General features: G+C 41.2%; 1 long non-coding RNA gene across 1 annotated transcript; it reads right to left on the bottom strand.

The window, feature by feature from the left end:
• Nucleotides 1-2,350: 2,350 nt before the first annotated feature.
• Nucleotides 2,351-8,131, bottom strand: LOC127374386 (uncharacterized). The gene is made up of 5 exons (XR_007887027.1): nucleotides 7,973-8,131; nucleotides 3,318-3,398; nucleotides 3,058-3,135; nucleotides 2,921-2,974; nucleotides 2,351-2,743 (listed from the first exon to the last, which is right to left on the bottom strand). It is a non-coding gene; the product is annotated as an uncharacterized LOC127374386 (long non-coding RNA).
• Nucleotides 8,132-8,805: the final 674 nt, after the last annotated feature.

Below are 8,805 nucleotides of genomic sequence, written 5' to 3'. Positions count from 1 at the left end.
GTCTTTCCATGCTATGCGGGAGAAGTCTGTGATGGCCTGGGTAAAAGGGTAATTGTTAATAATTAGTCCAGCTACGGTTCTGTCATATCAGCAGTGCTCTCAACTAAATCTGCCAAACCTGCTGACCCCAGATTTGCGTCCGTGAACTCAGAGGAGCAGAACTTAATAACCCCCTAAACTGAGTTGTTACTTTCCAAACTGTTATGGGAGCTGTGAGCCAGAGGGAGGTAACAGCTCTGTTGTTGTTGTGCAGGCAGCAGGACTGCTGCCTTCAATGGTGGCGAAGGGAAAAGCAGTGGAACAGAGAAACAGAGACGTACATGCACATATGGACACACATGTAATCACTTATGCACACACATGGCTAAATCTCTGGCGTGGTCCCAGAGCTCTTTGATTTAAAAAAACACAACAACTCCTTCATGATGTTGTTAATCCGCTCTCCAGATGTGCAATTCAGAGGGAGGTCGATCCACTTTGGGATGAACCAAACAGAGGCCACCAGGTCGTCATCCTGCCACTCAGAACACCTGCCAATCAGTAAGCCGTGGGTGCGCTCTGTTAGCTCTCCTCTGCTCCTCAGTGGGCCATGTTATCCCGTTAATCTTGCAATGAGGCACACCATATGATGTTTTCAGCTCCCAGTCTGTTATTTGTGTGAAGGGAATCACGTCAGTTAATTATCTCTGGACGTACGGCAGGTGATGCATGGACCTCCATGTGTTTTTCATTTTTGCTTTTATCATTTTTATTATCATCAGTGTTGTTGTAATGTTGTAACTTTACTTTAGCAACAAGTCATGCTGTTCATAAAGAAATTCCAAAAGAAAACTCTTAACTAAAGCTGCATATTTTGCCCACAACACAAGCTCTCCAGGGATGGCGTAACAGCAGCTGTTGAGTACAACTGATCCATTAGTCAAATCACAGAAAAGTCACTGCCAACTGTTTTTAGGAATTAATCGTTTAAGTACTTTATAAAGAAGGTGCCAGAAATCCACTGGTTTCAGCTTTTCAAATGTGAATATTTACTGTTTATTTAGTCATCTATTATATTAAATTAAATATCTTTGTGGTTTTGGACTGTTGCCAGATAAAACAAACTTAGTGAAGGTGTTACTTTGGAAATTGTGATGAGGATTCTTTCCTATTTTCGAACATTTACCAAACAATTAATCAATTGTCAACTGTAGTCCTAATTTGGAAATTAACGTTGATAAGATTTGTGTTGATTTCATAATCTGTTGTATTTGACAGCCAACTTCTTAAAATTTTAAATATCTTCATACAATTGTGGACCACCAGTCCAAAACAAAAAATGTCCATCAATCTTGAAAATCAAAGTTTACAAAACTATAACTTTAATGTTCTACTCAACATCATGGTTTTGTCTCCTGAACTGCAGGTATGAGTAAGAGTATGTGGCCAAAATAATAAAGAAACCCCAGATGAGGCTAAGTGACTTGTACACTTGTACAAAAAATAGAGCCACAAGCATCCAGACACTTCTCATCCCTTATGTCCTCAGTTTGACACTCTGACCTCTGGGAGGTGCTATAAGCTGCCTTTTTATGTCATTTATTTCAACTGCAATTCTCTCTCCACTGTATTTTATTTTATGTTTTAATTTTTCATGTTTTGTTTTAAATATTTCATTTATATTTTCCATTAGTGTGCTATGTTTTATGTCCTACTTGTTTTATATGTTGCATGTTTGTGTTGCTTTCATGCTTTGGTGACCTAAAAGCACGTTTCCACACTAGGGCAATAAAACCATTAAGCTTTATTTCATTCTAGTCCACTTTAATCACCGAGGCTCTCAATGTAATGATAAAATAACCTCTTAACCTGTGGTTTAACTGGGATTTGTTTGTGGAATTTCCTGTCAGCCTTCTGCTGATATTGAAGTCTATGTCTCTTTGCTCCTCCAACCTCCACCACCGGCATCATGGTCTAGTCTGCTGTTCCAAAGAGGAAATATCTCTGCTGGTTTTACCCTTAACAAAGTTATGTAAGAGACTTATAGTCAAAGTCAAAGCCTGTATCAAAGAACCAGATTCAGTGGCATCTCGCCGTGACGTTGCAGATTCCAACCATTTGAATACAGCTCAGCTTTCCAAGCGTGTAGGAGAAAATATAGTGGCTGTCAAACTCAAGAAAAAACCTGATCTTCTGGGCTACTGTAGAAACATGGTGGTTCAGTTTTGCAAAATTTTGTGTTCGTCTCACAACTTTCACTCCTTTCTGTCATTACATGAAGATGTTCAATATTCAATGATGTGTTTTAAACCTACAGTATTTCACCAATTCATGAGATGTTTTATGTGATTGAGAGCATGGTAAAGACAGATTCACTCAACACCATCACTTTATTGTCAATACACATTCAGTGTGGTATGTATACGACACTCACAGTACAATGAAATAGCATCATCATGGGTGTCCTTTTGTTTACATGCGATTGTTTCAGTGTGCATTAACTTGTGTGTGTTCAATTTAACATTTTTATACAGTATCCTTCAACAAATCACAAATTGATTGTTTGCATGTTTTATAATTTAGTTCACTATTACCACTATCATATTTCTTATGTTTCCCTGTGTACATATGTACATTTTTATGCATGTTGTGTTTTTGATGATCTTGTAGCTTGATGGCAACGCTAATGTCCTGTTGGCCCTTCCTTTTATCATTTTAGTTCCTCTGTTGAGGACGTGGGTGTATCAGAGCCATCAGGACACTCCTGAAAAACAGAAAGACACATTGATGAATACGAGAAGAGATGAGAAGAGATGTAGAAATAAATGCACAAAAGTGTCATACTTGCCTCAAAATAACCATAAAAAAGCCACATTTAATACTTTTTTGTTTGTTTGTTTTCCAATGGATTGAAATACAGGAACACAGGTGCACAACTCACCTTCACTTTGTCCAGCTCTGGTCTACCTGGGAGGGATTTTTGTGAGGAAAAGGCCTGTAAGGTAAAACAGGGCAGTCACAATAGATCTGATGAGTATGAAAGTAAGTATGAGGCATGAATGTCAGGCTGCTGCTCACCTTCTTTGTCTGTTGCATCTCCTCTGTGGATTTGGACCTGTTCTTCATGTGCTTCTGAGGAGAAGTGGTGGTGGGACACTAGAGAGAGAGAGAGAGAGAGAGAGAGAGAGAGAGAGAGAGAGAGAGACAGAGACAGAGACAGAGACAGAGAGAGAGACAGAGAGAGAGAGAGAGAGAGAGAGAGAGAGAGAGGGACCATTATTAGACACAACCAGAAGGACTCTAATGATATTATATTATTGTATCAGGCTTTCACACACCTCATTTGCCTTCTGTTCCATGGTTGATTTATCTCAGGAGAAACTCTGTGCTGATGCAGGTTTAGGATTGCAGTTGTATAACTATGAAGACAGAAACAAGAGAAACATTACGGCCATGCAGTTGTATGCAACAAAATTCAAGACCACAGTTCTCAGAGAGGAAGTACAGATATAAATTCACTGACTACAGCAAATTTATCTTTGCAATTCAAATGTAACAAAAAGCGAAACTGGATTGATCTTGCTTTCCTGAGGGGCCAGATGAGCTCAAGTCTGCAGTTATGGCCTCTCTTCACTAGATGGCGACTCTGACTCAGAGACTCACCGTTGGCACTTCTTCACTGATCTGAATGAGTATTTTGCTGAGTGATTTTCCTCAAGGGGATTGACTCTGGGGTTTGGTTTAATTGTCACACTGAGATGTACACACTGCTGCTCCCATTATTGCTTCTTGTTTGTAAAGACAGGCGGAAAAACACCTGCTTCAAAAGTTACAAACAAAATCTGCCATTATCACAGCCAACTAAAGTATAGCCAAAAATGAACAACCACCTATATTGGCTAGATGGACTGAATTAGCATCATATATTGCAAATTAAAAGATATAAAAAGTGAAGAGTAAGCCTGGAGAATTTAAGAAGATGTGGGGTGGTGTTATAACCACAGGCATGTGGGCTGATCAGGCATATATGCGTTTATATTTTTGTACATTGTTGCATTATTCAGCCGTAGGCCTTATGTTACAAAATCCATGAAGAAGATGTTGGGAAAAAAACACAGATGTTTGACCTGACTGAAAGTTGATTCAACTCTTATCATTCAGCTGACAAATATTAACATTTTTGTAACTGAATGTTATAAAATAAAGGCCTATGAGTCCTAACAGCAGAGATGCTTCACAGTCTGCCAGCGTTAAGGTTTTAGACCCAGAAGGGTACATTTCCAGACTGAACTGTCATGCCTGGAAACTCAAGATAAACAAATTAAATAAAATTGAGTTTAACAAAATAGTAGAGATGCAGATTAAATGCTTTAAAGAAATGCCATAAGAGGAGGAGGAGGAGGAGGAGGAGGAGGAGGAGGAGGAGGAAGGAGAAGGAGAAGGAGAAGGAGAAGGAGAAGGAGAAGGAGAAGAAGAAGAAGAAGAAGAAGAAGAAGAAGAAGAAGAAGAAGAAGAAGAATCAATTGAATAGGGATAGAAACAGAGAGATATCAACACCCTCACACACAGTTGGAGCCATACCGGACAAAAAAAACTATTTCTGCACCACTGAAAGGTCACAATGTAGTCCAGCTAACAGTCACAGCCAGATCCACAGCTGGTGTCTGGAGTCCTGCTGGCCAGTGACAAAACACCTCTGGGGTCTGGTTCAATTTGCAGGAGACGTTTTTTTTTTATTCTCCAAATATCTGTGCCGCCTGACAGTGTCTGCTTCTGTCTGACATCTGACCAGACAGATCAGATCAAAATGCTTCCCAGCATCTCGGGGTGTTTTACTGGTTTTCCTGTTCTGCAAGGCACTTTAAAAGGTGGAGACACAGATGGGACTCAAATGGCTGGGTAGGATATTAGACAGTTTTGAAGATGTTGCTCATAATAAAGCAGTGATGTGTTAATTATTATGAAGAAGAAAAAAAGGACGAGTTTGAAAGATCATTCTTGACCTGTGACTGGGCTCTAGTTGTCCAGAGCTCCTTTGCTCCTGAAAGCTTTGGAGACACAAGTAGGTGGAACTTGTGCTCACCTCGCTTTATTTGATCAAGTCACCACAAGATTATTCGATTTTCTGAAATTTGTCAAAAATTGTAATATTACTTTTTTAAAAATGTGTTTTGGAAACTTGGCTTCATATGTTAAGTAAGCTATTTCTCTATAACATTATCTTTAGGTGAGAGTTTAACTAAAATCTCACCTAATGAATGTGTAGGTGATTTGATCAGATTTGATTGATAATAACTCATCAACTGTCATTTTGATTCAGATGTTGCTAATTTCTGATATCACATTTTTCTTCCAGAGCCCCACCCACTTTAAACCGGTAAAAAGAGCAAAGAGAAAAACAGAAATGTGGAAATCTTTCAGGTGAAATTACCAAAACTGTTCTAACTTTGGCCAAAATGTGTGTGTTCATGTCGGACACAATCATTCATAGTAAGACGCTGATTGAGTTTCAGTAATTTTGTGCATTATATTAATGATGAAGTCTCTCAAGTTAGGGCATGGTGAGACACAGAACCAAGATAAAATAAAACATAGAGAGAGATCACTTTCTGATCTGACTGAACTGACAGTGAATTGTCTTTGACCCAGTTAGACCCCGCTATACTCTACAGGACGCATTCAGCCCAGGGCTCATGAAGAATGAATGGGGGCCGATCGACAGCAGCTCACTCACCCACTGTGACGGCTGACGTCAGCAGTTATGGTAGCGCCACATTTGATGCTGCAGGGAACTCCATTAGAAAATCCCACTGGGGACTGGAATATATGTGATATTCAACAAGGCCTACCCTCTAGGCATCTGAATGATTTGCACCAGAAGGGCTGACCCAGTGGGGTGTGCCCAGTTTCTTTCATACATTGGGCCTATTATGCACATACATGCTGGTTCAGTTGGCACACCCAGGGGTATACAAGACTGTTGTACTGCATGCACTTATCCTAAAATGTGCATTACAGTCCTTTGAGAATAATCTAAGCCTTGATGGAGGGGCAGACATTCAGTGAGCCCTGAGTGCTCTCTCTGACCAGCTCACTGAGGGAAATGACCTAAATGAGAATGATTTGCCTGCTTGCCTCACCCTGTCCCTCTCCCTCTGCTTTCCTCTGTTATTGTCTGTCCAACTTTGGTTAAATGAAGATTCCCTTCTTTGGAGGCGAGGCAAATGGAGGTCTGCATAGGCTAGAGGGAAGCTGGTAGAAGCACATCTCCATTGGGGCCGAGGTAGAAAAGCCCTGTGGCTTCGAGAAGAACACTTCTCCATTGATTAATCCACATGAGCAAGCTAACAACAGCCAAGGTGACACATCCAAAAACACTACGCCTCTTTATGGCACTCACACACAAATGCACACAATGCTCATACATTATAATGTAGACATGGGCATATACACACACAAAAGCAATGCAGGGACTTAAAAGCTACTCAAAACTCTTTCTGCAAGGATGGGCAAATAGAATTTTTTTCCTTGCAGTCTTTTCCTCCTTCCATCATCACTTCGACTGATACACTGCAAGAGGAGGCTGAGGTAGAAAAGTTTAATAAGAGTACTTAGCCTTTACAGTCCATAATAAAATGCTGATGTAAGCATCTGCATTGCATAAGAAGAAAATCTTTTCACAAGATTCAAATCCATTATAAAGATCAAGATTGGCCCAGCTCAACTCTTTCAGTGTTGGGTCAACACTAATTAACTCCCCAACTGAGAAGCACAGCATGACGAGAACTTCTTAAGCTTCATTTCAGTGTGTGTGAGAAAGAGTTTCGCAAGAACAGAAAATATATCAAAGACAACAGTACAGTCTAGTTGCATCTATATCATCACTCCTGCTGTCTTCTTGAGCTTTGCCAAAAAAAAGGTCTGCCCATCTGCCAAATGACTACCTGCTGAAGACACAGACACTTATGATGTCTCTATCTCCAACATTGACAAAAATATCCTTAACACTGAGGAGATAGTTTCCATTCTTTTAGGTCAACTAATCCCCATAATTCCAGTCCAGGAGCTGAAATTGAAGCCAGGTCTGACATTGCTGCCTCGCCACATCGGTGCTGTTGAACATCCTAAATCACAGAAGATCACATATTCAGGTTGTGTATAATTATAGAGGCCGTTATAGCACATACACACAGAGGTGGTTAGAGCAGCAAGGGGAACATGTGGACAGTAACTGCACCAGCAGCCAGGTAGAGAGCACATTAAGACGGCTCACAGTGGCAAGGACATTATGTCCTGTAATTGATGATGATGGGCTGTCTGTTCTGCCACGCTCAGGTGTGACACACAATGAGACCCCGCAGCTGGATGCGTTTAGTCAGTGGACAACCGACACAGCTACCAGCTCGACCATGTGTACCCCACCTGACAACTGAATCCACGATCGTTTTCATTTTTGCCACACGAAGCACAGAGTCTGCCCTTCACCGGCTGAGCAGAATTTTCAATGCACAGTAATGTGCAAGCATTGATCTGATGGATGGGTTTTGTTTTACACCACTTATATATTCCTCTGCAGGACTCTCAAAGGCACAGTGAGTGCCATTCAGAGCTCCCATTAGCAGAGTATTGAGTTCAGAAAATAAACACTTACAGATATTCAAAACCGGTTTGTTGGTTTGTTATCTATCCCAATGTAGAATTGTGAAGGCAGTCAATAATAAAACCAGAGATAGTAGAAAGCATTGGCACTCAATCTGAATGTAAATATGAGCTTTTCTATGAATGAGGAGATGAAGAGGTTTATCTCAAGACAGCACAAGACATTTAATCAAGCACAGAAATGTACTGAGTGACAGACAGGAGGAGAGAATGAATGATGGGAGTTGGCAGGGAGAAAGGGCAGGTAAATACAACCACTGAGGCAAGGAGTACAGCAATCACCCCCCAAAAAAATTAGATTAGGGAAATGCCTGGGGGAAATTCAGACACTCACCTCCTTTTCTCCCTTCTTCCTTCTCTTTTCTTCTCTCAGTGCAGACGTGCAGTGGAGTAGATGGCACTCCTCATCTCACTGCTGCTATGGTGTCTGCGAGAGCACACCCCTCTCTGCCCATTCATAGCTCCGCCGACGCACAACTCATGCATGGACGCACGCACGCACGCACGCACGCACGCACGCACGCACGCACGCACGCACGCACAAAAAAAAAAAAAAACACACACACACGCACACACACACACACACACACACACACACACACACACACACACACTTACAATGCCAGGTGTGCAAATCGTAGTTCTGTATGTTAATGTCTCCAGCCTGGCAGTCGGAAGCTGTGGGTGTGACAAACAAGTATCATATACTGGACATTATTGCTTACTAACACAGCTCTGTGATGGTCACAGGCTAATTACGTCTACAAGTTCATGATGTAGGGCAAGGTGGGCGAAGGAAATGCTTCCCAAACCTCCTGCTGTCACGCTGAAATATGCACGCTGCTGACATCACCTATGTGGATGAATCCACCTATGACTCATCTAATTTGTTTTGTAACCCATACAATAGCCAAATACACCCCATAATAGTCCATCCCAGGCTCCTCAACTGGAAAACACCTTCCAGCAACAAGTCCGTAGACAGATGAAGCAAGTCATTGGCTACAAGCCGTTCATAAAGAGCCAATCACAGCCCTGCAATGATCCACCGTCACTGTGCAAAAATGACATCATTACATGATGGCATTTTAGAGGGAGTTTTTACCACCAAGATACACCAAAGACACAAGATAATGTAATCAAAGCTAGTTAAAATTGACACCTTCA

Source organism: Dicentrarchus labrax, unplaced genomic scaffold, assembly GCF_905237075.1.
Source record: "Dicentrarchus labrax unplaced genomic scaffold, dlabrax2021, whole genome shotgun sequence".
Classification (NCBI taxonomy): Eukaryota; Metazoa; Chordata; class Actinopteri; family Moronidae; genus Dicentrarchus; species Dicentrarchus labrax.
Note: the sequence above shows the minus strand (reverse complement) of the source record. Positions and strands in the feature narration are given on the sequence as shown.